Genomic DNA, 27,439 nt, shown 5'->3' with positions numbered 1-27,439 from the left:
ATCGTTGTCGGATTTTTTTATGCGGTACTCTACTAATATGTTTAGTTTTGTTAAAAATGAAGATTGCCAAAGTTTGAGCTCAATCGGGATATGTTAACACGTGCCACTGGGGCCTCAAATTTCCATGGGCCTTTATATAGCTAGTATTAAAATCTGTCCCGATTTTTAAATTTTTTTGTATAACTACTTGTTTAGCCACTACAAAGAACTGGTAAGCTGTTTTCATCGATTGGACAATAAATGTGGTCTGTAGAGTGATTTCTTTAAAATTCGCCTTTGACCCTATACAAATTTGTATGGGACCAAAGCCGAATTTTCACAAAATCACTCTACAGACCACATTTATTGTCCAATCGATAAAAAACAGCTTACCAGTTTTTTTAGTGGCTAAACAAGTAATTCTACAAAAAATTTTGAAAATTGGGTCAGATTTTAATATTAGCTACATAAAGGGCCCATATATTTGAGGCCCCAGTGGCGTGCGTTAACATATTCCGATTGAGCTCAAACTTTGTCAATCTTAATTTTTAACAAAACTAAATATTTTAGGAGGGTGCCGCATAAAAAACGTGCCACTGGGGCCTGAAAGTTTCCATAGTAATTTGTATGAAGCCAAAGGAGAATTTTCACGAAATCGCTCTACAGACCACATTTGTTGTCCAATCGCTGAAACAATTTTACCAATAAAGTTTTGTGGCTAAACAAGTAATCCTACAAAAAAAAAATTAAAATCGGGTAAGATTTTAATATTAGCTATATATAGGGCCCATGGAAACTTTGAGGCCCCAGTGGCACGTGTTCCGACTGTGCTCAAACTTTGGCAATCTTAAAATATAACAAAACGGAACACTTAAGGGGGACATTGATTTTTTAAAACCACCCTAATAATCATACAATTTCAGCAACATGTTTCCTTTTTCCTTTTGTTCATGCTTGGGAATTGTTATTTACATTCACATATCATTCACATAAAGATGAATGAGTACGTATCGTCATGTAATCCTCAACTCTTTACCCCATTTTCTTAACAATGTCTGCTCGATTCACCCTTTCTACTCCTACTTCATATTCTTAACATCACATAAGTCAATTTTTTCCACAGCCACATAACAACATCAATAAGCCATAACAATTTTTACAATTGTTATTAGACTTTGTAATACAGACGAAGCTATAACATAGCAAAGGGTATATTCATTTGTAACTCTTCTATCTGTATTATCATATCATCATCATAATCGCATTTCTGTTATTCTTCTAAAAGAACTTATGATTTCAAACTATGATATTTTTATGTATATTTTATTTTTGTTTCGTTGGGAATAAGAAATGTATAAAAAAACACAATTTTTATGAACTATTATTAGGTTAAAGGGTTTCATTTGTTGAAGTACAAAAAGATGCAAATGAATTTCAAAAATCGTATTACATAATTTTTATTTTATCTGTGGGTGCCAGGAGACATATAAAGTTTCGATATCTTCTTTAAATCCCCGATGTCATTATGTTTGAAGCTTTAACGATATGTAACTACAATAATTTGCCACCCGAAAATCTTTCGGTCCATTACATTGTGACAATTGACCTATTACAAATAGTGGAAGATTTTCTATTTTTATATATTTATAATTACTTTAGAAAATTGCAAATTTCCTTCCCGTTGAAACCTCTTATTTTCCCGGAAATTGCAATATCGACTATACCTACTTAAAGCCTAACTACTTCCCTCAAAAATTGTTTGTTCATTTGAGTCCAGTAACCCTTATCATTACAGTGGATTGTGATTTCCTATCATTTGAGCCGCTCAGTGCACACTTCGACTAACTCCACTTTTTGAAAAATTTGAGATTTTAGTGTCAAAGCCTTTGATATCGCCATATCTATTTATGATTATAATATCTTTCCTGAATAATAAAGATGAGCGCCTTTAAATAACAAGTTTTTATTGACCACTGAATAATATGCAATTTTTTTCAGTGCACACTTCGATTAACTCCACATTCAAATGTAGCTCTGCTCGCAACGTGTACATGCAATACTCTTTCGGCTTTTGTTGAAACTATAGATGGCCTTTAGAAAATTATGACGTATATAACATACGTTTTTGACGTATATTACATAAGTCGAAAACGTCGTAAACCTAGCCATGAAGAATGACGCTAACATAAAGCTAACATGAATTAATTACAAATATTGTTTTATAACCGAACTGCCAACATTAATTTTTATGTGAAACCTGTAATATATGTGTATAAAACTAAGTTTTTCGTTAATAAAAAAATTCGAAACCTAACTTTATTACTTTTTTCAGTGCACACTTCGATTAACTCCACCATTACCACAACAATACTAACGATTGTTTGTTGACTATTGTTTTTATTTTATTTTATATACCGTTAGATGAAAGCTATACCTGCTATTATGCATTCTACATTATATATTTGAATCCATATTATCAGGGGAATTTTAAAAAACAATATACATTTCATCATTGCTTTTCTCAACTTTTTGTTTTATGGAGTTAGTCGAAGTGTGCTCTGAACGCTTCATTTATCAGTTACAAATTTTCTCCTCTTCTCACTAATTGTTTCTCTTACGGAGAATTATCTGTTGTCATAATTTTGTGGCTCATCAATATCTCCCACAAAATGCCTTTTCTTTTCTAAATTACAAGGTCTCGGTCTCATCATAATGTTGTGTTGTTTTAAATAACAATACAGAAAAGATAAAAATAAAAAAAAAACAACAACAAAAATAACAATAACAACAAGAACAAGAACATAACAAGATGCGACATATTATCTGTTAGAACAAAACAAACAAATTATAACACTGTCTCGTTAAAAAAAAGACCAATGAAACAGTAACAGTAATAGCAGCAACAACAACATATACCATAACATTGCTACAGTGTTGTAGGCATTCGTTTATTTTCGTAGAATTCACCTTTCACCCAGAGATGAGACCTTAACCCACATGAGACAGAGAGTAATAAAACCGATGTTGTTGTTCTCAAAAGAGCGAAGAGCAATCGGGGGGTTTTCATGGAATTTTAATGCTGTGGCCTACGACAGACCCACAATAATGGATTAATATGAAAATATTCTAGGTAGTTGTTTTTGTTGCTGTTGTTTTATCGTTATTAGAATGTCATCAGAGTTAGATGCCATTTTTTATAAAAATTAGAGAGAAACACAAAAATTATGATGTATGGTTTTATATAATAGGGTGGCATGCAATTTGTATTTGTATTTGGGCATAAAAAGGGACTGTTATTTTTAGTGATATGTGTAAAGGGGCAGATAGTGTCTCATTTTAGAAATGGGTTTAATGCGGGCAATAAATGGGAAGAGATGTGTGAAATTGGCATTTAGCAATAAGAGTTATTTCAAGTGATGGACAATGTGAGATAAAAATATAATTTAGTTGGTGCAGTTAGTTTGATATTAGGATGTTTACAGACATCGATATTTTTAAAAATCACTGACTTTGAAAATTAATGTTAAAAAAAGAAAACAAAAGAAGAATGAAAAAATATTGTCATGGGTCGGAAAAATAGAAATCTGCTTAAGGTTTTTGTGTAAAATTTGGAATTCCAGAAAGGGAATTTGTGGAGATTTAAAAAAATTAAAACAAGTAATAAAAGTATCAGTCGGCTTTACCGACAGAGATATACCCTCAGCCTCGAAACTTTCATCTACGTACAGAATTTTGTTGCTATTTTTGGACATTTGAACTTGCCGACAAAAATGTGGATTACGATTAAAGTTCAAAATATTGCGGAGGAGGTACTTGAAGGAATGGACCGACATAGTACATTATGGAAGTTGATCTTATTTTGGGGGTCATATCTTTTCGATTGATATAGCGCCCACTAGTCACTTTAGTGGGTCATAATATAACTTTTGGATCAGTATGCCAGGAAGCATGGACTTGTCCACGGAAAACATAATCTCGCTGTAAACGGGACCACAACGAACAGCATCGGTATACACTTCCCAAGGATCTTCGAACAGACCCTAACTGCACTTAGACATAAATGTTGAACTTTTGTGGGGGAGGTACCCTAAGGAGAGGACCGATACTGGCCATTTTAGAATATTAGGAGATCAAAAGTTTACACCAAATTGGTTGCCCCGTTCCAGATATATGGTGCATATCATTTTAGTGACATTTTTAAATATTGGGGGAATACCGGTATTGTCCATCTTCGAACTGAAACTAAGTTTGGACAAAATATGACGAAGACCAAATTTTGGAACAAATCGGTTGATCCGTTCGAGAGTTATCTTGCGTTCCAACCACTACACCCGGTGTCATAGGGGTTTTTTGCACCTTCCAGGCTATTTTCTCAAGAAGTATGGATTTGCCTCTGAAAGTTGCTTCAACAGAAATCAAAGTGATTCGAGAGCGGACCTTAAAGTGAATTTATCCGAAATTTTGTGTGTGACGTACCCGAAGGAGTGGACAAATATAGTTCATATTCGAGCCTGATCTATATTTGGTAGACTTATTAAGATGTGTAAAGTATGGACCAAATCGGTCGCACAATCGTGCGCACAATTTTTCCGAACATTTTTGAACTTTTGTGAGGGAGGTACCTGAAGGAGTGGACTTAAATTAAGTTTGGACAAAATAATAGGAAGGCCACATTTTGGACCGAATCGGCTGACCCGTTCGAAAGGTATCTTGCGCTCCAACCACTATACACGGTGTCATAGGGAGTCTTTGCACCTTTCAGGCTACTTTCTCAAGAAGTATGGACTTGCCCCTGATGAAACTTGTACCGTTGTATGGAGGGCAGTGAATACAAGTTTCTACAACAACAAAAAAGCGATTCGAGAGCAGGCCCTAAACTGAACTTTTCCAAAATTTTGTGTGGGAGGTACCCGAAGGAGTGCACCGACTGAGGCCATATTGAAACCTTATCTAAGTCTGGTACACATTTCACGATGGACAAAGTATAGACCAAATCGGTTACTCCCTTCAAGAGTTTTCGTGCGCACAAATTTTCTGAACATTTTCGAACTTTTGAGGGGGAGGTACTGGAAGGAGTGGACCGATCTGGCCCATCATCGAACTTAAACTAAGTTTGGACAAAATATTGCGATGGGCAAATTTTGGACCAAATCGGTTCATCCGTTCGAGAGTTATCGTACGCACCAGCCAGCCAGACAGACAGACAGACGGACGGACATGGCTAAATCAACTCCAAATTGTCTGAAACACATTTCGTCCAAACATACTTGGGGTCTAAAACCATTATTTCGATGAGGCACATTTTGCTCGTATGAAAGTGTATATACCCTTTCTAGCCTAAAGGCTGAGGGTATAAATATAAAAAATTATAAAAATATTATTTGAAAATACTCGACTCTAAAAATATGTTTTTTTAGAAATTTACGAGCCAAAAATAAGAAATTCATTAATCTGATAAATATCCATGGGTCTGACAAAATTACTTTTAACAAATCCTTTAGCCTGAGGTCAAAAATATGACTTACTTGGAATGGATAATAATAATAATAATAAATACCATAAGAAATACCATATAATGTGGTTTGTATCTTAAAAATACATAAAAAACCGGGCGGTACAGTTCTATTGAGGGCGATCAAAATGTGGGCCGATATAACCCATTTCAAGAACAAACTTCCTTGAAGCAATGCCAACCTATGTGCCAAATTATATGGTTCTACCATAAATATGGCGAGCTATATCTTGATTTCAACAGACTGGCGGACGGCTTGATGGACATTGTTATATCGATTTCTTGTATGAGAAAATATAATGAAAGAGCCTACTGGTCTACCGGTCTCCAAAGAAAAGAGCTACCGGCCTTCTTCTATACTGGCCTTCTATGAGAAGACCTACTGGTCTCCTCTGAGAAACCCTATTAATCTACTTTGTAAAAACCTAGTGGTCCTCTATGAAAAGACCTACTGTTCTTTTACGAGAAGTCCTATTGGTCTTCTATGAGAATAACTACTGAGAAATCTTTGGGAATACCTGCTGGTATTCTATTGGACGACTGGTATTCTGTGGGAAGACATTCTGGGCTTCTATGAAAATACCTACTGGTCTTTTATGAGAAGTCCGACTGGTCTTCTATGAAAATAACTATTGGTATTTCAAAAGAAGACTTACTGGTCTTCTTTGAGAAGACACACTGGTCTTCTATGAGAATACCTATGAGGAAATCTTCTGTTCTTCTATGGGAAGACCTTCTTCTATGTGCAGATATACAGGTCTTCTATAAGAAGCTTCACTGATCTCCTATGAGAACACCTGCTGGTCTTCTAACTAAAGACCCACTGGTCTTCTAAGAGAAGGCCCACTGGTCTTCAACAAGAATACCCAAACTTTTCTTAAATGGTCTTCTCTGAGAAGACCTACTGGTCTCATATGAAAATACCTACTGGCCTTCTATGAGAATAACTACTGGTCTCTTATGAACACATATACTAGGTTTCTTGTATGAGGAGGCGTACTGGTCTTCTTCAACGAGAAAACCTACAGGTTCTACTTACTGTTTTTTTCTTCGAGAAGAGTCACTGTCACTGTCCTACTGGTCACTTCAAGAAGATCTACTTCTAAGAGAAGACTCACTGGTGTTCCATGGTCTTCTTCGAGAAGACCTACTTGCCCTCTTCTACGAGAATACCTACTGGTCTCCTATGAGAAGACTGGTCCCCTATGAGAAAACCTTCTGGTCTTCAACGAGAAGACCTACTGAAGAGAAGACCAATTTGTCCCGTACCGTAACACTTCCAAAGGCCCTTCCAAAAAAAATATAAAATATATATTTTTTGGAAGCACCCGGAAGAATTATCTGATTTTAACCCTCGTGGATCTTGAGGTACTTTTCGAAGAAATTTTACGATGTGTGAAGTTTCAGCCAAATTGGGTACTCAATTCGTAAGTTATTCTACTCGTCAGTCATTTTAGTTGGTGTCGGCAGGGTTTTTAGGGCTATTGGTCCATTGTCTTAAGAAGTATAAATGTACCCCCGAAAAAATTGTACCGTTGGAATAAATCGGTTGATCCGTTCGATAGTTACCGTGCGCACCAGCCAACCAGATATACAGATTAAGCTATGCGGCGCCGATATAAAAATTTTAGGTAGGCTTTTACACTGATTCATTTGCGCAGGCAGCACAAAGATCCATCGTAGCTGAAGTGCGGCAGCAGCCAAGGCATACACAGGTGGTTTCATCCCAATGAAGGTCCAGACGTTGCAGCCGCCTCAATACGCATTGAACCCGAATTGATGGAACGCTACCCAACAAACGCCCTGCATGTGAATTAGGACCCCACGACATGCTGCATTTGTTTAACTAAACCCACTCAACTGAGTGACTCCTATATATGGACGCAGTTAATCTACACTGCAGAATTTGTCAATCTGTACTCAGATGTACCAGAGCCAGATAACTAAAAACATTATTTCGATAAGATACATGTAGCCTAAAGGCTAATGGTGTAAAAACGGCTTCGATGAACACACCCCAAATCCCATTCTCTACGACGCTATTGATTGGATATCACCTAGCCAAAGTCAGGTAAGGGCTGAGTAATAATTAGGCAGCCGAAGCTACAAAAATACCCTTCAGCATAACTTTGTCGACGTTTGCTGATTATTTCATCCATGTAAAAATTCTATACAAGTGTTATTGAAAGATATGCTCTTCGGATTCAGTTATAAAAAGTTGATCCCACTCATTGATAAGGGGGAAGTCTCTCTTGCTAGTGGAGGGGAGATATTTGTATTAGAATGGCCTATTCTATATTTCTTGCTGAGATTATATCTGAAAATTGCTAACACTGCAATTGACGAGGATATCTCATTCTCTTCTTTCAAATGCGCCACATCGACTGTCACTAATTGACCTTGTGTCTGTGTATATTTTTTGGAACTGACGCTGATGCTCATTTCCAAGAGTAGTTTAAGATCAGTGTTTTTGGTTTTATGATAATCTCTTGGTTGTCGGATCATTAAATACCGCAAGCAAGTATTCCTCTTTGTTGTATTTACGATGTGTTGACTACTTTTTCCACTTGCATTTAGGATTTAATTTAAAAGCCAGCGTTTAAAATATTTCTTATAATTCGAAAACGATTAGCGAGAGTCAAGTGTTTAAATCCGCTTATTAACCTATAACACATGTGTGTCGCCATAATTTGGTTAAGGACAATGATGCTGCAGGTATAGCGACAAGTTGGAAATCCTTGTTAGGCACAAGGTGAACATGATCAGTACCTGTAGCAGCTTAGGTAGTTGTTGTGCCATGGAATGCTCACTATAAGAACAACATGAAAAACCTTGCTAAGGACATTGTGACCAAGTTCGGTACCTGTAGCAGCTTAGAGGCTTGTTGCACCGTGGAATACTCGCTGGTCAGGTACATTTTAGTTACTTAGGAGTCTATAACGAAATACTTGTTTTTAAAGATGCATTCCGTAGAGACGTTCTGTGTCAATTCTGTGTCAAAATCGATCACCTATATCTCTTCTCACAACACGACTTCGCATAGTCTCTCTAACTTCTCAATAATAGCTCCTCTGATAACCATTAGCAAATATCATTGTTATTCTATTTTAAATTCCATTCCATTTTGTAAATTGCATTCCATTATTTAATGTTTATTGTTCTTTTCCTTTACCTTTCGGCAAAAGCGAGACAGTAATTTGCGGCGCCACACCTTTTGGGAAATTATGTCGCCGTTTTTCGTTGCATGCCATACCTTAGCTGACTGGCATTTCTTGTTATTTTGTGCCAGGAAAATGACAGATTATCATTTGACACCCTTTTATGCATATTAAGGAGACAACTTACAAAAGAACAAAACCAACAACATCATAATTTTGCATAAAAGATTCATAAAGAAATAATGGATGACAAAGAAATAAAACCCAACAAAAACGAGAGATGCAAAGTAATTTTAATCCCCCCAAAAAAGGGAACAAAAACCTCCAACAATCTTTAAAATGTAGTGTAGATATTTCTTTGTGGAAGAAGAAACACAAGAAGATGAAGACAAAAGGAGGAGACCAAATTGTTATCATGATGCCATTTGTTTCCTTCTTGACTAATGCGTGGGTGGACCATGTTGTCGTTGTTAAGTGTGGGCGTTAAGGGGAAGGTATTACTGTAAACTAATAATGGAAAAGTAACTAAAAAATAAAAATTTGCATAATAATTTTAAGTTGAAAAAATATGACCATACTAGGAAGATGTTTTTTCTGTCTCTAGTAGGCATAAGACCTTTTAAGGTCCCATCTAGTAGATAGAAGACCTCTAAGAACTTGTATAGTAGACATAAGACCTTTTAAGGTCTTCTATAGTAGACAGAAGACATTTTACTTGCAAAAAATCATCGGTCATTACGCTCCACAGTGGGAAAATGCAGATCTAGCGTGCAGAAAATAAAAGTCGAAGTTTTATTGTATGTTTATCCATAATTATGATAAGAATAGCTTTAGATTGACAATTTTACTTCATTTGTTGATATATTTGGCCGATTTGTATTATTTATATTTTTTTGATATAAATCCCATAGGGCGGTACCTCCCGATTTATGTAGTTTTGATCATTTTAGCAGCATTATCCAACTGAAGTGGCTGAAATTTGGCATTTAGTCTTTTTGGGGGTATAAAATATTCCAACAGAGAATTGTCGGTACAGGTCCACTTTTTGAGATAGCCCCCATAGGAAGGTACCGTCCGATTTTGCTAATTTTGAAGATTTTAACCGCATTATCCAATTGAAATGGCTGAAATTTGGCATTTAGTCTTTGTTGGAGGTATAAAATATTCCGACAGAGAATTGTCGGTACAGGTCCACTTTTTAATGTAGCCCCCATAGGAAGGTAGCACCCGATTTTGGTAATTTGTTAAGATTTTAGCTGCGATATCCAACTAAAATGGCTGAAATTTGGTACATAGTCTTCGTTGGGGATATAAAATATTCTAACAGAGAATTGTCGGTACAGGTCCACTTTTTGATGTAGCCCCCATAGGAAGTTACCGCCTGATTTTGGCAATTTTGACGATTTTAGCCGCATTATCCAACTGAAATGGCTGAAATCTGATTTGAATATAAATAATTTATGGTGGAGGTATATCAAAATACAAAAGATTCCGCAATAATATATTTACAGAATTCACACCTCTATCGCAATTTTACACCTAAAAAAGGAAATATCAATTTTAAATGTACCGTTATTCCGTTCTGCCTAACAATTTCTAATTATTACATATGCCGTTGAGTACAGTCAACACTCTAGTTCAATACTGAACTAGCGTTTCACAGTTTCCTTCAAGTCCATTTTTTGATTTTCTGTACGCTTAATCTGTATTTTTCCCACTGTGCTACGGGGCTATATCAAAGTATGGATCTATCTGTTACAATTTTTGGTGGAAAAGTGTTATAACTGCAGGGAAGTTCAAAAGTCAAATTACGGGTTGTTCCGTCAATGTAGCAAAAACCTTCAAAATACCGAAAATCGGACGATACCGTTATATGGGAGCTGTAATAAAACATGGACATATGTTGACCATTCTTAGTGAATAAGTTTCGTAACTACAGAGAACCTAAAATGTCAAATTACAGCTAGTTCGATCAAAAATTGTAGCTAAAATCCTAAAAATACTCTGGAGGTACCGTTATATGGGGACTATACCAAAAACCTATGCTGACGATTTTTAGTGTCAAATTACAGCTAGATCTGTAAAAATTTTTAGCTAAAATCCTCAAAATACCAAAAATCGGAAGGTACCGTTATATGGGGGCTATACCAAAACATGGGCCAATGTGACGATATTCGGTGGAAAACTTTTGTGACTGCTGATAACCTCAAATGTCATATTACAGCTAGTTCGGTTAAAAATTGTAGCTAAAATCCTCAAAATACCAAAAATCGGAAAGTACTGTTATATGGGAACTATACCAAAACATCGGCCAATGTTAAAGATTTTCTGTGGAAAAATTTCGTGAATGCTGAGAACCCCAAATGTCATATTACAGCTAGTTCGGTTAAAAATTGTACCAAAATACCAAAAATCTTAAGGTACCTTTATCTGGGGCTATACCAAAACATGGACCAATGTAGAAGATTTTCTGTGGAAAACTTTCGTGACTGCTAAGAACCCAAAATGTCATATTACAGCTAGTTCGGTTAAAAATTGTAGCTAAAATCCTCAAAATACCTTCATTAGCGGGACCAACCTCCCACCATTCCAGACTTCTTTCTGGGTGGTACTAAAATTTCGGTTCATCCTGTTGCTTAAGCACTACCATTGCGATTTCGTGTGGGCCCAACTCTTTGGATGATTTCATGTTTCGGATGACGTCTGTAACATCGCTTATCGCCCTCGGCTGGGAGAGCTTTTATACGGCGTAGCACACTCCTCTTCTTCCTATTTAGCTCGGAGTCCTCTATAAATTGCCGGTTAAAATAACACACGCATCTCTTTTGATCTTTTTACCGTCACGCCGTTGAAAGTAACAGCCGTTCTTTCATCCTTCTATCCCGGATATGAGAGTGTTTTAAGCGTACCAATATTGATTTGCTTCAGGTGGTCCAGCCAGTTCCAGCCTGTTGACTTCAGGAGTAAATTCCCTATCTCATGGGTCTTCAGGGTCGTACGATGAAGCTCATCATACCCATTTGCCAGTGCCGAGGCGACCTCTGCTGGGGAATTTTGTCCTGATTTCGGCTATTTGATCAGTAGGTATGTGGCGAACGGCTGCAACTGTAATGTCCAGGAAAATTCTCTCAGATATCAGAGCATCTGGGGGATGCGGCAGCTCTCTGAAGCGGTGATTGGTAAATTCTATGAAACCTTGCCAATCAGCTTTTTCATGGTTTAGAAAAGTACGGCGGTCAGAGGTTATGAAGTCGGGTGATCTGTTAATGGAGACAATGATAGAAAAGTGGTTTAAGCCAAGGGAAATGGTCATACCAAGGATTGCCAGGACATGCCATTTATCAGCCCGAGTACCACAATGGTGATATCTGGCGAGCAGTAGCAATCTCCTCTTATCCTCGTAGCATCGTTTTCATTCACCATGCATAATGTGGAGCTATCAATTTGCTTGGCAATTGTTATACCCTTGTGGTCATTGACAAGGGCTGAAAGCCAAAGCTGATCATGAACATTTAAGTCCACTAACACCAAACTGTTATTGTCCTTCAAAAGCGAATTAATGTCGGGCATATAACGCAGGTCAGAACTATTCTTTGGCGGTATGTACATATTTGCAACTCTACCTCGGTAATACCACTTTCCATCTACGGTTCACTAGGGACAATCTCAAGCATGGTAGATCTGTACTGGACAGATAGTTGTATAAGGAAGACAAGTCCTACTCCTTCTCCGTTTCTAGTACGATCCTTTCGCAAAACGTTGTAACCATCGCAACGTTGCAAGCTACAGCCGACGGTGAGCTTTGTTTCCTGAATCGCGGCGATCATGACGTTCCTCATAAAGTTTACAATTTGCAATTGAATTGCAGCAACAATGAATTTTCGGGGCGCTGAACAACAGCATGTGGGGAGACTGCGAGGGTGTTTCGTTATGCGATGACGATGATGAATTTGACGACGAAGTTGGTGACACGCTGGAAGGTGATCGGGGGCAAGCAGCCACATAATTCCTATTGCTGTAGGCTTGGAGGCAGCTAACACCAGAGCCGCCTCGAATGTTGACATGTGTTGGATGCGGAAACGATCCGTGCTCAGCGGTTCTTCTCTATCCCTGCACGGACCAAACAAGCTCGGTACAGGCATTCCAGATATATTGTCGCTCCCATTGTCGTGAAAAATACATACGAACCGAAACGCATTATTGTTGAGGTGATGGTCTCTGGTCGAATATTCCTCCGAGTCAATTCGGCGCATAGAACGGGCCGCCGCGGATTGTAATCCATAATTATTGATTTCTTTGATTGCTCTGAAAGTCCTTAAAAACCACTTGTTTGATATTATTTCTGTACCTCTGAGCCACTTTACTTCCTATTTCCTATTTTTGTTGCCTCTGAGGCACGGTGTTTAATATATAGTCCTTGTTATATCCTACACCATCTGGCTATGTGTGTCCGTCAGTCCGTGCGTCCGTCCGTCTGTCCATCTAAACATTGTAATCACGCTACAGGTCTCAGTTTTAATCCGATCGTCTCGGAGGGGAAGAAGCCTATTGATTTTGGTGATGGTCGGATAATATTCAGGGGTCGGAATGGGTTAAAAATTTATTTGGAGAAAAGTCTACATTTTATTTCAAAGCGAATATCTCCGCTTCTATATGGGGTATATCCAAAGCAAAACCTGCTAATGAAAGTAGAAAATATCGCCTTTGCAACGACGTAACGTCAAACAACGAAGAAAAATGTGGTGAAATCCGAAATGCGAGAATAAGCTGTTGGTGTGAACTGTGTTTGAAATACGTGTTGTAAAAGATATGATGCAAAATACCGCTGAAACAACATGAAGAAAGCATTTTAGAGTTTCAGGATGTTCTGAAGAATTGCTGAGAACTTTATTTGGAAGATTTTCGTAACACGTTGCTTGGTTCAACTCCCAGTAGTTTAGCTGATATTGACCAGAATTTCAGCAATTATGTAAAATTTTCCATATTTTATCGAATTTGATGCCCTAGATAATTTTTTTCTTTCTCTTCTCCTCACCGGAGATGACTTTTCCTATAAAAAGGTTCACCGGAGATGACTTTTCCTTTTTCGTAACAGGTTGCTTGGTTCAACTCCCAGTATTTTAGCTGATATTGACCAGAATTTCAGCAATTATGTAAAATTTTCCATATTTTATCGAATTTGATGCCCTAGACAATTTTTTTCTTTCTCTTCTCTTCACCGGAGATGACTCTTCCTATACAAAAGTTCACCGGAGATGACTTTTCCTATAAAAAGGTTCACCAGAGATGACTTTTCCTATAAAAAAGTTCACCGGAGATGACTTTTCCTATACAAAAGTTCACCGGAGATGACTTTTGCTATTGAAAAGTTCAACGGAGGTGACTTTTCCTATACAAAAGTTCACCGGAGATGACTTTTCCTATACAAAAGTTCACCGGAGATGACTTTTCCTATACAAAAGTTCACCGGAGATGACTTTTCCTATTGAAAAGTTCAACGGAGGTGACTTTTCCTATACAAAAGTTCAACGGAGATGACTTTTCCTATTGAAAAGTTCACCGGAGATGATTTTTCCTATACAAAAGTTCACTGGAGATGACTTTTCCTATACAAAATTCACCGGAGATGACTTTTCCTATACAAAAGTTTACCGGAGATGACTTTTCCTATACAAAAGTTCACCGGAGATGACTTTTGCTATTGAAAAGTTCAACGAAGATGACTTTTCCTATACAAAAGTTCACCGGAAATGACTTTTCCTATACAAAATTCACCGGAGATGACTTTTCCTTTGCCAAATACAGGAATGCCAAATTCCTAATTGCTTCTGAAATAAAGGGCGATAAATGCAAAAAACTGTAGTTTTAGCCCGGTTAGATGAGGCCAAAAAATCCGAAGTGGATCTGACAGGACAAAACCCTACTAGGGTTTTTGTAGTCTCAATATATACTTTCACAAAATGCATACTAGATAGAAGTTGTTTGCATTTTCAGGGTTGTACAGTGTTAATGAAGACATTCAGAGCCAATGCGCTGAGTTATCCCAATTTTAATATTTTGAATATTACCGGTCAAAAGCCTATGAACAAGGGTAGTGGTGTAGGGTATTACATAGTCGGCCCAGACCCGACTATAGCCTTGGCTCACTTGTTTTTTGTATGTTTTAATGTAAATTCTTAAAAATCCTTGATTAATGGACTCATTATTTACCCGGAAAGTTCTTAAAAGTCACTTTTATAGAGTTATCTGTGTTGTGCCTCTGAGCCACTGTATTTCTTATAGGTAGTCCTTGATTTTGTTTATTTTTTTATATGGGCTCCTTTGATTGTTCTAAAAATTCAAAAAAAAAAAAATATTTGTAAGATTTCTCATTCTTGTGCCTCTGAACCACTGTATTCCATATTATTAGTCCTTGGATTTGTTTATTTTTCTATATGAATTTTGCAAACATTTAACTTTGACATCCACAGCCTGCAATTGTAGATGGGTTTCCCTTTGTCATCATAGTGTTTTTTTCGGTTTGGTTGAGAGAGGTTCTTTACAACAGATGCATGATGCATGCATGCAGTTATGTTGACAATGCACATACACACCTGTACATGAACATACATACATACATACGTATGCAGCTCTTTTTACCAAGCCATAGGCTCACCTTTGCAACAAAAGGTATGGTAGATATGTATGTTTACTCTCCTTCAAATCTTTTCTGAGTCACAAAGATCTCTGAGAAACAAGAAAGAAAATATTGTTTGCACAAAATGTTGTATTTGTATGTGTGTGAATCTATATGTTATCTGTGAGTAATACAGGTGGGATTGTTTACCTGTTGTTGTTGGCAATCCATTCTTAATAAAACTGCAAACACCAAATGTATGATTCCACGTTCAACCATGCTCACTAATATTTGTTCTTGTGACAACAAATCACATGGTATCTCTCTGTTTTTCTATGTGCCGTTATTTGGTAACAAGGGGAGAGTGTATCTTAACAATAGCACCATACAACATTGTGACTATAGCCGTTGATTCAACGGTTATATATGGTGACTCTCTCTCTCGATTCTCCATGAGATTTCCATTGTTTTCCTCTTGCTAGGTTTTGTGTTTTTTTTATGAAATCTATCCCCAATAGAGTAAGAATAGATCTTTGACGTTTGAAAAATTCGTAAGGGAATAGTGAGAAGACGTGCTGGAGCGAGCAGAGATGAAATAAGAACCTTTTATTGTTGTTCGGACTATCAAGTTGTTGTTGGTTTGGAAGAGTAGAACTTTGAGAAGTTTTGTACAAAACCTACAGAAAATATTTTTTTAAGCATATCCATAACATGAAACCGGGTTGAGGGGAAATTAAGGAGAGGGGGGGAGGGGGGGACACCGATGTTAGCAAGAAAATTATGAAATGCAATAATAAAAAATAAATAACAGAGAATAAAAAAAAAACAAAACAAAAATTTTATATATTGTTGTGTGTTTTGTTTGTGACGCAGAGTTTTGAATTACCCGTTCTGTTGAAGTTCTTTCATAGCCATGACAAAGGCACAATGGGGTGGAGTGAGACAATAATAAGCTTAACAGATATAATTGACTAATAAATGTGATTTTTTTTTTTTTTTTGAGAATAAATACGAGTGAATTAATTTTAAACTATTTTTGCAATAACCAATAAACGCGGGTTTTAAGGAACATTTCTGTACCAAAGAGATGTGCATCCTGAGAGCTTTCCTTTTCAAAAAAAAACATATTTAGAAAACGTTTACCGTTCCTGAAATAATTTTCGTTAAAACGACTTAACTCATAGTTTACAAAACTATTTTCAACGACTATAGATAAAACTACATGTCGGCCTTCTATAGACAAAAGAAGACCCCTTCAGGTCTTTAATAAGAAACAACAGACCGCTTGAGGTCTTCTCTAGGTAACAGGAGACCTTTTGAAGTCTTCTATAGGCAATAGTGGGGACTTCTATGCATTGAAGACCTCGATAGGTATTCTATAGACAACATCAGAAAACCTATATATAGACAAACGGCCGCTTGAGGCCGCTTCTATTGGCAACATGAGTCCTTTTGAAATCTTCTATAGGCAATAGTGGGGACTTCTATGCACTGAAGACCTCGATAGGTATTCTATAGACAACATCAGAAAACCTATATAGGTCTTCTAAACACCACAGAAGACCTCTTTAAGCTCTCTATAGACAAAAGTAGACACTTTAAGAATTCTATGGACAACAAGAGGCCGCTTGAGGTCTTCTATTGGCAACAGAAGACATCTTGAAGTGTCATATAAACAAGTGAATACCTCTTGGTGTCTTCTATAGACACCGAGAGACCTCCTGTTTTAAAATTTGGACATAAAACCTCTATAGGTCTTCTATAGATCACAGAATACCTCTTTATATAGACAACAAGAGACCGCTTGAAATCTTCCAGAGGCTACAGAATACCTCTTGAAGTGTCCTATATACAACAGAAGACCTCGTGGCCGCTTGAGGTCTTCTTAAGGCAACCGAGGACCTTTTGAAGTCTTATACAACAGAAGACCTCATGGGGTCTGCTATATATAACAGAAGACCTCATTATACACAATATGGCATTCAGCGGGCAAGGCGGGTAGGCATACCATTGCACCACGATGGCACCCTGGTCTAAATTTTACGCCTCGTAATATTTTGTCCAATCTTAGATCAAGTTCGAAAAAAGTTCAAAATTTTTCTCGAATGTGCTGCGCACCATAACTCTCGAAGGGAGGGACTGATTTGGTCCAATTTATGTAGACCGTAATATTTCTTTCAGACATAAGATAAGAATACCAATAATATTATATCACTCCTTCAGGCACCTTCCTCACAAAATTTCAAGTCCGTAATTCCTGAGAAAAGCTAAGACCTGCTACTCGCGAGTGAAATTCGAGCGAGTTCGAGCGGGAGTACTCTCGCGAGTAGAAAAAATAAATCGAGTGTACTCTATTTTTACTCGTCACTCGCGAAGCATATTTCAGACTTGCTCGTTTTTACTCGCGTGTGAAACTACCTCCTCTGGACCTCCGACCACCCTCCTCCGAACTTCGAAACTACATCCACTGGACCTCCGACCACACTCCTCCGAACTTCGGAGCTACCTTCTCTGGACCTCCGACCACTCTCCTCCTAACTTCGGAACTACCTTCTCTGGACCTCCGACCACTCTCCTCCGAACTTCGGAACAACCTTCTCTGGACCTCCAACCACCCTCCTCCGAACTTTGGAACTACCTCCTCTGGATCTACGACCACTCTCCTCCGAACTTCGGAACTACCTCCTCTGGACCTCCGACCACCCTCCTCCGATGGTTAGGTTCGAAGGCAGAACCCGATTTGGTCAAAACTTTGCACATCGTAAGGATCTAATATGGACTTTATCGGTCCATTACATCGGATACCTTCCCACAACATTTCAAAAAATTATGGCATAAGTGCAATTCAACGACGACGAGAGATCGCAAGAACAACAGACTGCAAAAAATCTCAAAACGATACGAGGCATTATCGTTTTGAGATTTTTTGCAGTCTGTTGTTCTTGCGATCTCTATTACGGTGGTAAATTTGTTTTCGGGAGCAAGTCCATACTTCCGATGATAATGGCCAATATACTAAAATAAATCCGGCACCAACTAAAATGACTTATGAATCTTTACTGGAAGAATCTTTGCCTTCTCATGTAAATGGTCCACTGAAGATTTGAGGAGGCACCCTGGTGCTGTTCTCAGGGCGGCATTCTGGCAAATTTGAATCTTTTTTCAATTCGTATCACATAATCTCGGGGACCAGACTGGCGCCGCATAGCTTACAACAGACCGACCTATCGCGTTATATGTGGTCAACAAGGTTTCTTTATCTGCACCCAAGTGCTGCCGGCTAGGGACTTGAGGACCTTGTTCCTACTATTCAGTTTGTAGCAGATATCTGTGTGCGCACGACGTAAAGGTAGTGTCGAATGTGACCCCTAAAATTTTGGGGCAGTTTGTTGTCGAAATTCTGCTACCGTCGACCACGACATTTAATTCTCTTTCAAACTGCGCTGTCCATGTGGTGAACAGAGTGGCTGTTGATTTTGTGGCGGAAATCTGCATATTCCTCGAATGGAAAAATGTGGTAAGATAGGTTAAATAGTTGTTCAGTCTTTCACAGATGTTATCAGGATAGGTACCCGACGGCAGGATCGTGCAATCATCCGTATACGTTACGATCTCAATGACGTCTGGAGAGGACGGAATACAGGAAAGGTAGAGGTTAAACAGTTCCGGAGATATCACACCACCTTGGGGAACTCCCTGTCACACTCTACGGGGTTTAAACTTCGAAATCGGCCTGTACGATTCACCTTTGCTGGCATTCTTGTCTGGCTACAGTAGCGGGACCACCCTGCCCATTTTCCAGACTTCGGGAGTAATAAGGGTGGCTAGCGAAAGGTTGAGCACTTTAGCGAGATACTCCACTTCCGGCTCATCCAGCTGCTTCAGCATTACCATGGAGATTCTATCAGGACCCAACGCTTTGGATGATTTAGCGTTCCTGATGGAATTGGCAACATCAACCACTGTAAACTGTGCTGGTTCCTCCTCGGCAGGAAGAGATCTGATGCGACGTAATACTCTTCTCTTCGCCCTGTCACTCTAGGGGTGCTCGACAAACTTGCACACCTCTTCGGGTCAGTCAACGTAACGTCGCCAAACGTGACTGAGGTCCTGTCATCCCTCCTTCCGGGGTTCGAGAGTGACTTAGCCGTTGCCCACAATTTACTTATACCGGCTCCAATGTTGCAACGCTTCAGATGATTTAACTACTTGTTCCGCTTATGTTTGCCGATCAGCCTGTTAACTTCCAGTGTCAGCTCCCTAACTCTGGGGTCGTCGGGGTTGGTTTGACGAAGCTTATCACGCTCATTTGCTAATCCCGTCGCCTCTGCTGGGAAATTTGATCTTACTTCGGGTATTCGACCAGCAGGTATATGGCGAGCGGCTGCAGCATTGATGATGTCGCGGAACGTCCTTCCCGCTACCCGAAAATCAGAAGGATTGGGCAATTCTCTGAAGCGGTGAACTCTCTGAAACACGGCCAATCAGCTTTCTTATGATTGACGACGTAATGAAATCGGGTGGTCTGCTAATGGAAACAATTATGGGGAGATGGTCTGATCCAAGGGAAAGAACGGGTTGCCAGCTGACGTCATTTGTCAGACCAGGCGACACGATGGTTAAACGTGGAGCAGTCAATCTGCTCAGCCAGCGCTATACCCCTTTGGTCGCTTCCGAGGGCCGAATGTCACATCTCATGATGCGCATTAAAGTCCCCCAGGACCAGAACTTCCAAAAGCGGGCTAATGTCAGGTTTATAATCTGAGATACAGCTATTTCTCGGCGGGATTTATACGTTCAGCAACTCTATCTCGGCAGTTCCATACCTGACCGCTACCCCCATACATTCCATGTACGGGTCGTTGGAGGCAGGCTCAAGCGAGATAGGTCTGTATTGAACAGACTGGTGCAATAGGAAAGCTAATCCCCCACCTCCACTTCTGGTGCGATCCTTCCTTAGCACGTTGTAAGCATCGCAACGTACTGAGCTGTGGTTGTTCAGCATGGTTTCCTGCACCGCCGCGACCTTGATCTTTTTCCGATTTATAAAGTCCACTTTTTCATCGATCTCACCTCGGAGTCCATTGCAATTAAATTGTAAAAAGGATGCATTTTCCGGGATTGGGACAACAACGGCTGGTGTTAAAGGCAGCATGTGCGGTTGTTGTCGAGGGGACTGCGGGGGAGTCTCATAAGTGCAATTCAACGACATGCCTCGTATCGTTTTGAAATTTTTTGCCGTCGGTTGTTCTTGCGATCATAATGGCCAATATATTAAAATAAACTCTGCCGCCACCAACTAAAATGACTTATGAGTGCGATAACTTTCGAATCTTTACTGGAAGAATCTTTGTCTCCTCATGTAGATGGTCCACTGTAGATTTGAGGAGGCACCCTGTTGTTGCTCTCAGGGCGGTGTTCTGACAAATTTGAATCTTATCCACTGCGTGTCACATAAATTCGGGGACCAAACTGGCGCCGCATAGCTTACCACAGACCGACCTATCACTTTATGCGTGGTCAACAAGGTTTCTTTATCTGCACCCCAAGTGCTGCCGACTAGGTACTTGAGGACCTTGTTCCTACATTTCAGTTTATCGCAGATAGCTGTGGCATGCAAATACGACGTGAAAGTGGTGTCGAATGTGACCCCTAGAATTTTGGGGCAGTTTGTTGTCGGAATTCTGCTACCAGCATGTGCGGTTGTTGTCGAGGGGACTGCGAGGGAGTCTCATAATCAGACGACGAGGGAGTTTCGTAATCCGATGACGACTCACTGGGGCTGTATTCAAACAACATGCAGCAACATAGTCCCTGTCGTAGTCCCTCACGTGGACAAGTCCGGAGCAACCCCTTAGATGCACCCACTCCTGACATCTATTGCACATCACCGAAGGCTGGATGTGGGTGAAGATGCGGATGTGACAAACCGAGCATAAATATATTGGTCCTGGGTTTACCTCCGTCCCGGCACGGACCAAAAGGATTCGAAGCAGGCATTCCGGATATGCTGCTCCCAACACAGAAAAACGAAACAAATACAAACACGATCGGAACGCTGATGTTGTGTGGTCCCGCGTCAATCCGGTACAGAGAACCCGCTGCCTTGGGATTGACAATGTGGTGTAGGGTATTCATATTGAAATGTTCAATCTCCATTTTTTTTCTAAATAATTTCTTCATCAACTACCAAATGTAGATTTTTTTTTATAAAACAATTCATCCATAGACAAACATGGATTTTTTTGTGGAACAATTTTTTCATGGATCAACAAACGTGGATTTTTCTTATGTAGCAAATTTTTCAACAATAAATTAACAAAATATTTCAACAATTTCAACCCACTGTGCCTTCTTGTGGCAAAAGACAATGAAAAAGAGTTTCAACAGGCATTATGCCACTCCTGGCATAATTCAATAATACACTCACCTACACTAAAGGGAACTGGCGAGAGTCAACACAAATTTTTCACACATACACCTGGGGCCAAGAATCACGCACAAACACACATATGCACTCTGTTCCTCGTAACAAACACTGGTTGATTGCTAAGAAATCTTTAGTTTGAGTCTTGCTTTTCTTGATCCACAGGGAAATCCTTGGGTTATTGATGATGCTGTCTTAGGGTTTTTTTTTGCTATACACTTCTCTTATGTCAAATGTGATGAGATATGTTTTGAAAGATTGTATTTCCATATACATATCTTTGATTGTTGGTGTTGTTCGCTTGGTTTGCTTAGTCAGTAAAAAAACGTTTTTAAGTGTTTTTTTTGGGTTTCCATATCCTTTCCATTGGCTGCTCCACTCACATGGAGGCAGCTTCAATGGCTGATGTTTTTTTCTCTCTTTTTGAAGGGAGTAAATTCTTTCCTTTGTTGTAACAATGTATGCTTGTTATTAATAACCAAGTTATGCCTTTTGGCCAAAAAGACACAAATAAATGTATCAGCATTCATACATCTGCTGAGATTGTTCAGCGTTGTAGTTGTAGTTGCTGTTGTTATTGTTTTTGGGGGCCCTTTGTCATGGTTTTAGAATTTTGTTTGTATTTTTTTGTTATATTTAATTAAAGAGAACCTCGAAAAGTTTTACTGAGATCATTCTTTGGGTGTACATTTGAGAGACGGTTTTGTCGGTTGAATTACAAAATGCTATGAAATTCACAATTCAAAAATATTAAAGCTAGTAAAACAGAATCTGGGGTTTACCGTGGTGCAATTTTAAATACGCCCGCCTTCCATATATGTAGTATACCCGGATTCGATTCCCAGACCAGGTATTATCATCATATTTTAACGTTGGCCGTGTTTTGTATAATTACACCTTCTTCTCAAAGAATTTATTATGAAAAACGCATCAATAAAATATAAATTTTGGGCGTATGAACCGACAAAAGTGTGGATAGGATTAAAACTCAAAAATTTGCGGCGATAACGATAGATAGGGCCTTTTTATCACACTAGCCTACGAAAAACATAATATCGCTGTAAACAGGGCCACTGGGAAAACCTTCGGTAAAAATGTCTAAAGGATCCTCGAAAGGATCCTCTTTAACCACACAAAATTTTGAACAAAATTTTGTGTCGGTGGTACCACAAGGATTGGAGAGATAGGGCCCAAATTTGAACATAAGTTTCGACAATATTTAGAGATCCAAAGTATAAGAAGAAATCGAGCGTACCATTTTAGCGAATATTTTTGAACTTTTGTGTGAGAGGTACCGGAAGAAGTGGACCTTTAAGCATCACCTTTGAATTTCATCTAATATTCGAAGAAATATTTTTATATCTATATTGTGGAGGAACGCCACTACAAATGGTGCCATAGGAGTTTTTACAACTTTCGGGCTGTTTTCACAAGAAGTATGGATTGCCACAGAAAAAACTTTTACTGTCGTAATTGTGGCAGCGAATGCAAGTTGCTTCAACAAAAATCAAAGTGATTGGAGAGCAGGCCTTGAAGTGAATTTATCCAAAAATTTGTGTAGGAGGTACCAGATCTATATCTGGTAGATATATTAGGATGTGTAAAGTATGGACCAAATCGGTCACTCCCATCAAGAGTTATCGTGCGCACAATTTTTCCAAATATTTTTGAGCTTTTGTGGGGGAGGCACCTGAAGGAGTGGATCGATATGGCTTATCTTCGAACGTAAACTAAGTTTGCACAAAATTTTACGAAGGCCACATTTTGGACCGAATCGGAAGATCCGTTCGAGAGTTATCTTGCGCTCCAACCACCTCCCACGGTATCATAGGTGTTTTTAGCACCTTTCAGGCTATTTTCTAGGGAAGTATGGACTTGTCTCTTATGAAACTTGTACCGTCGTATGGGGGGCAGTAAATACAAGTTGTTACAATAAAAATTAAAGCGATTCGAGAGCAGGTCCTAACTAAACTTTTGCGAAATTTTGGACAAAATATGACGAAGGCCAAATTTTGGACCGAATCGGCAAATCCGTTCGAGAGTTATCTTGCGCTCCAACCACTACCCACGGTGTCACAGGTCTTTTTTGTACCTTTCAGGCTATTTTCTAAGGAAGTACGGACTTGCCCCTTATGAAACTTGTACCGTGGTATGGGGGGCAGTGAATACAAGTTGTTACAAAAAAAAAAAAAAACGATTCGAGAGCCGATCCTTTCCGAAATTTTGTGTGGGAGATAACCGAAGGAGTGAACCGATTGAGTCCACTGTGGAACCTCATCTAAGTCTGGTAGAAATTTCACGAAGTGCAAAGTATGAACCAAATCGATTACTCCCTTCAAGAGTTATTGTGCGCACACATTTTACGAACATTTTCGAATTTTTGTGAAAAAAAAAATACGAAAACCAAAATTTGGAACGAATCGGTTGATCCGTTTGAGAGTTATCGTGCGATCCAGCCAGACAAACAGACAGACGGACGGACATGGGTAAAACAATTGCAAATTGTCTGAAACGGATTTCGTGCAAACATACTAAACCCCAAGTATGTTTGGACGAAATCCATTATTTTGATGATGCTCAACGTATTGGGTGACGTAGGGGATGAGAGATACCAAGGAACGGTCCTGACCGGCATTAACATGGCAAAGTCCAGGATTTATCTTGGTCCCCCTCTCATCTCAAGTGGACACTGAACTCCCCGTGGTGTCACCTGGGGAGCTACCTTTAACACCCTTTAAAGGTAGTGAGCTAACATGTGCCGCGCGTTCACCCATAAGAACGTTAAAAACTTGGGTTTGGGCGCCAGGTTAGTAACCCTCCCCTAGATAAAACAGCCTACTATGAAAAAACAAAAGAAAAGTAAAACAAACAAACATCTCGACATCCATAAGTGCACCTGGCTATCTCAGATCAGAAAACACGATATCAAATTGATCACGTTGAGGTAGATGGAAGACATTCATCGAGCGTGTTGGATGTGCGCTCGTTCCGAGGAGCAAACATAGACTCGGACCACTACCTAGTTGCAGTAAAGGTACGCACCCGGTTAAACGTAGCAAACAAAGTACGAACAGACACAACACGAAAGTTAGACATCGGTAAGCTACAATCACAACAGATAGCCACAGCATATTCCACTCAACTAGCCCAATTGTTTAATCAAAGCACTTCTCATCCCCATAATATATCAGCGCAATGGCAAAGTATTGCCCACTCCATGCAAACAGGCGCAAATCCATACTTGGATACCAGAGACCTCCACCAAGGAATCCATGGTATGATCAGGAGTGTCGTGCTGCTACCGAAGAAAAAAATGCGGCATATAGGGCTACTTTACATTCCGTAGCAACGCGTAGCGCACGAGAGAGATATCGGGAGAAAAGGAGAGAGGAGAGTCGTATTTTCCGCAGGAAAAAGAGAGAGATGGACAAGTGGGAGTGTGAAAAAATCGAGATGTACAGGAGCCAGAATGAAGTCCGAAAATTCTACCAAAGAGTGAAGCATCAAACTGATGGCTTTGCTACAGGCGCCTTTTCCTGTGAGACCAGCAAGGTAATTTGGTAACTGATCTGTGCTCAGGATATGGAAAGAGCATTTTTCAAACCAGTTGGTATCCAGCGAAGATGACGAAGATACCACAGATCCAATCCCAGAAGATGGTATTGAATGTATACCGCCCAGCCAAGATGAGGTAAAGACAGCAATAAACCGGCTGAAGAATAATAAGGCAGCAGGAGCCGATGGCTTACCAGCCGAGCAGTTCAAAACCGGAGGCGACACGCTGATAAGGTGTATTTATCAGCTAGTTAGCATCATCTGGCAGGAAGAACGAGTACCCGACGATTGGAACCTGATTATCCTGTGCCCCGTCCGTAAGAAAGGAGATAAGACTGTATGCTCTAACTATAGGGGCAAGATCGGGGTCAGGGGTATTGTGCGAACGACTAAAGTCTATGGTCAACGTGATAATTGGGCAATACCAATGCGGCTTTAGACCTGGCAAGTCCACCATTGACCAGATATTTACCCTGCGGCAAATCCTGGAGAAGAGCCAAGAGATGCAGATCGACACTTACCACCTTTTTCTCGATTATAAAGCAGCCTTCGACAGCCCGCTACGTTCAAAGGTATTCCAGGCCATGTCTGAATTTGGTATCCCCGCAAAGCTCATTCGACTTTGTAAAATGACTTTAACTGACACGAGATCCTCAGTTAAAATAGGAAAGAAATCCGAAGAATTTTGTACCAAAAGAGGTTTCAGGCAAGGAGACAGCCTCTCGTGTGATCTCTTCAACATCCTGCTGGAAAAGGTTATTCGAGAGGCAAACGTCAAAAGAAGTGGCACAGTCTACACCAATAGCCACATGTTACTTGCTTATGCTGATGATATAGACATCATGGGCCGATCAGTAAAAGAAGTAACTGATACCTTTATGAAGGTCGAAGGAGAATCTGATAAAGTGGGTCTGGCGGTAAACGGCGGTAAGACTAAGTTGATGGTGTCGACGCGCAATGCGACCATAGAGATCGGGCCAACTGTTGACGTTGGTTCCAATAATTTTGAGGTAGTAAAAGACTTCGTCTACCTCGGCACCGCCGTAAACACAACTAACGACATCAGTTGTAAAATAAAAACAAGAATTGTATTGGCCAACAGATGCTAATTTGGCCTAAGTAAGCAGTTTACAAAACACTGATACTACCCGTGCTGATGTGTGGCTCCGAAGCCTGGGAACTTGCGCAAGCAGATAAGGCAGTGCTTGGTGTGTTTGAGAGAAAAATTCTTCGAATGATCTACGGACCAATCTGCGTTGAGAGGTGAAGATCGACGTCGCATGAACCACGAACTGTATCTGCTATACAACGATATCAATATAGTTAAACGTATCGTGATGCAACGATTGCGTTGGCTAGGCCATATCATAAGAATGAGCGATGATGAACCCGCTAAAAAGCCGTAAAAATACGAGTCGCTTGGCGGGCCAAATAAGTGGATGAAGAGATGACAAGGCGCGGTATTCCAGAAAGAGAAGCAATAGACAGAGAGAAATGGAGATCTTTTCTTAGTTCGGCCTATAGAACAAATGTTCTGTAATGGGTCAGCTAAGTAAGTAAGCAACGTATGAAAGTGTATTTACCCTCGTTAGCATAAATGCTAAGGGGAATAAAAACCCCGACGTTGGGCGCCATTCTATTCACCTCCAAATTTTATTTATATATAATTTTTATAACAAGTGCCAGTACGGGGTATTTGCAATGGATACTGAGATTAAACACAGTTGAGCTATCGCTTAGTGCATGGTTGCCCACGATAGTTTTCTATTGCATACTTTAGGGGGTGTCATTGTGTGAGTGCTTGTATTTTCAATTAGTTGAGTTGTGTGTGAAGAGAGAAACGTTCACTGAGAGCTCATGGGCGCTCTCTTGAGCACCCATGATTTAGTGGTGTCGTCGCTCTTATACAACCAAAACAAATCAAGTCTTCTTCCCCACTTATACAACTAACATTTTTCTTCGGGTGTTTTGTTCATTCGGCAACCAACAGGTAAAACATTGCTCCATGTTTAAATCAAAACAAATGTGATTCAATACGAGAGTATGCGGTATGGGGAGAGTAGGTACTGTTGTGTTATGGTTGAGTGGCTCCCTCGGCATCATCATCATTATCATCGTCGTCGTCAAACGAACACAAACAATAGCCCAGCAACACAGATGGATGAGACTTCTCCCAATTGCCATTGATGCTC

General features: G+C 39.6%; 1 protein-coding gene across 2 annotated transcripts in view; it reads left to right on the top strand.

The window, feature by feature from the left end:
* The window catches only part of sdt (MAGUK p55 family member stardust), a 373,248-nt gene that overhangs the window by 251,734 nt on the left and 94,075 nt on the right, over window positions 1-27,439 (top strand). The window lies entirely within an intron of this gene.

This window comes from Musca autumnalis, unplaced genomic scaffold, assembly GCF_047663935.1.
Source record: "Musca autumnalis isolate F117 unplaced genomic scaffold, ASM4766393v1 scaffold_3, whole genome shotgun sequence".
NCBI lineage: Eukaryota > Metazoa > Arthropoda > Insecta > Diptera > Muscidae > Musca > Musca autumnalis.
The sequence above is the reverse complement of the archived record's forward strand: the minus strand, read 5'-3'. Positions and strand labels throughout refer to the sequence as shown.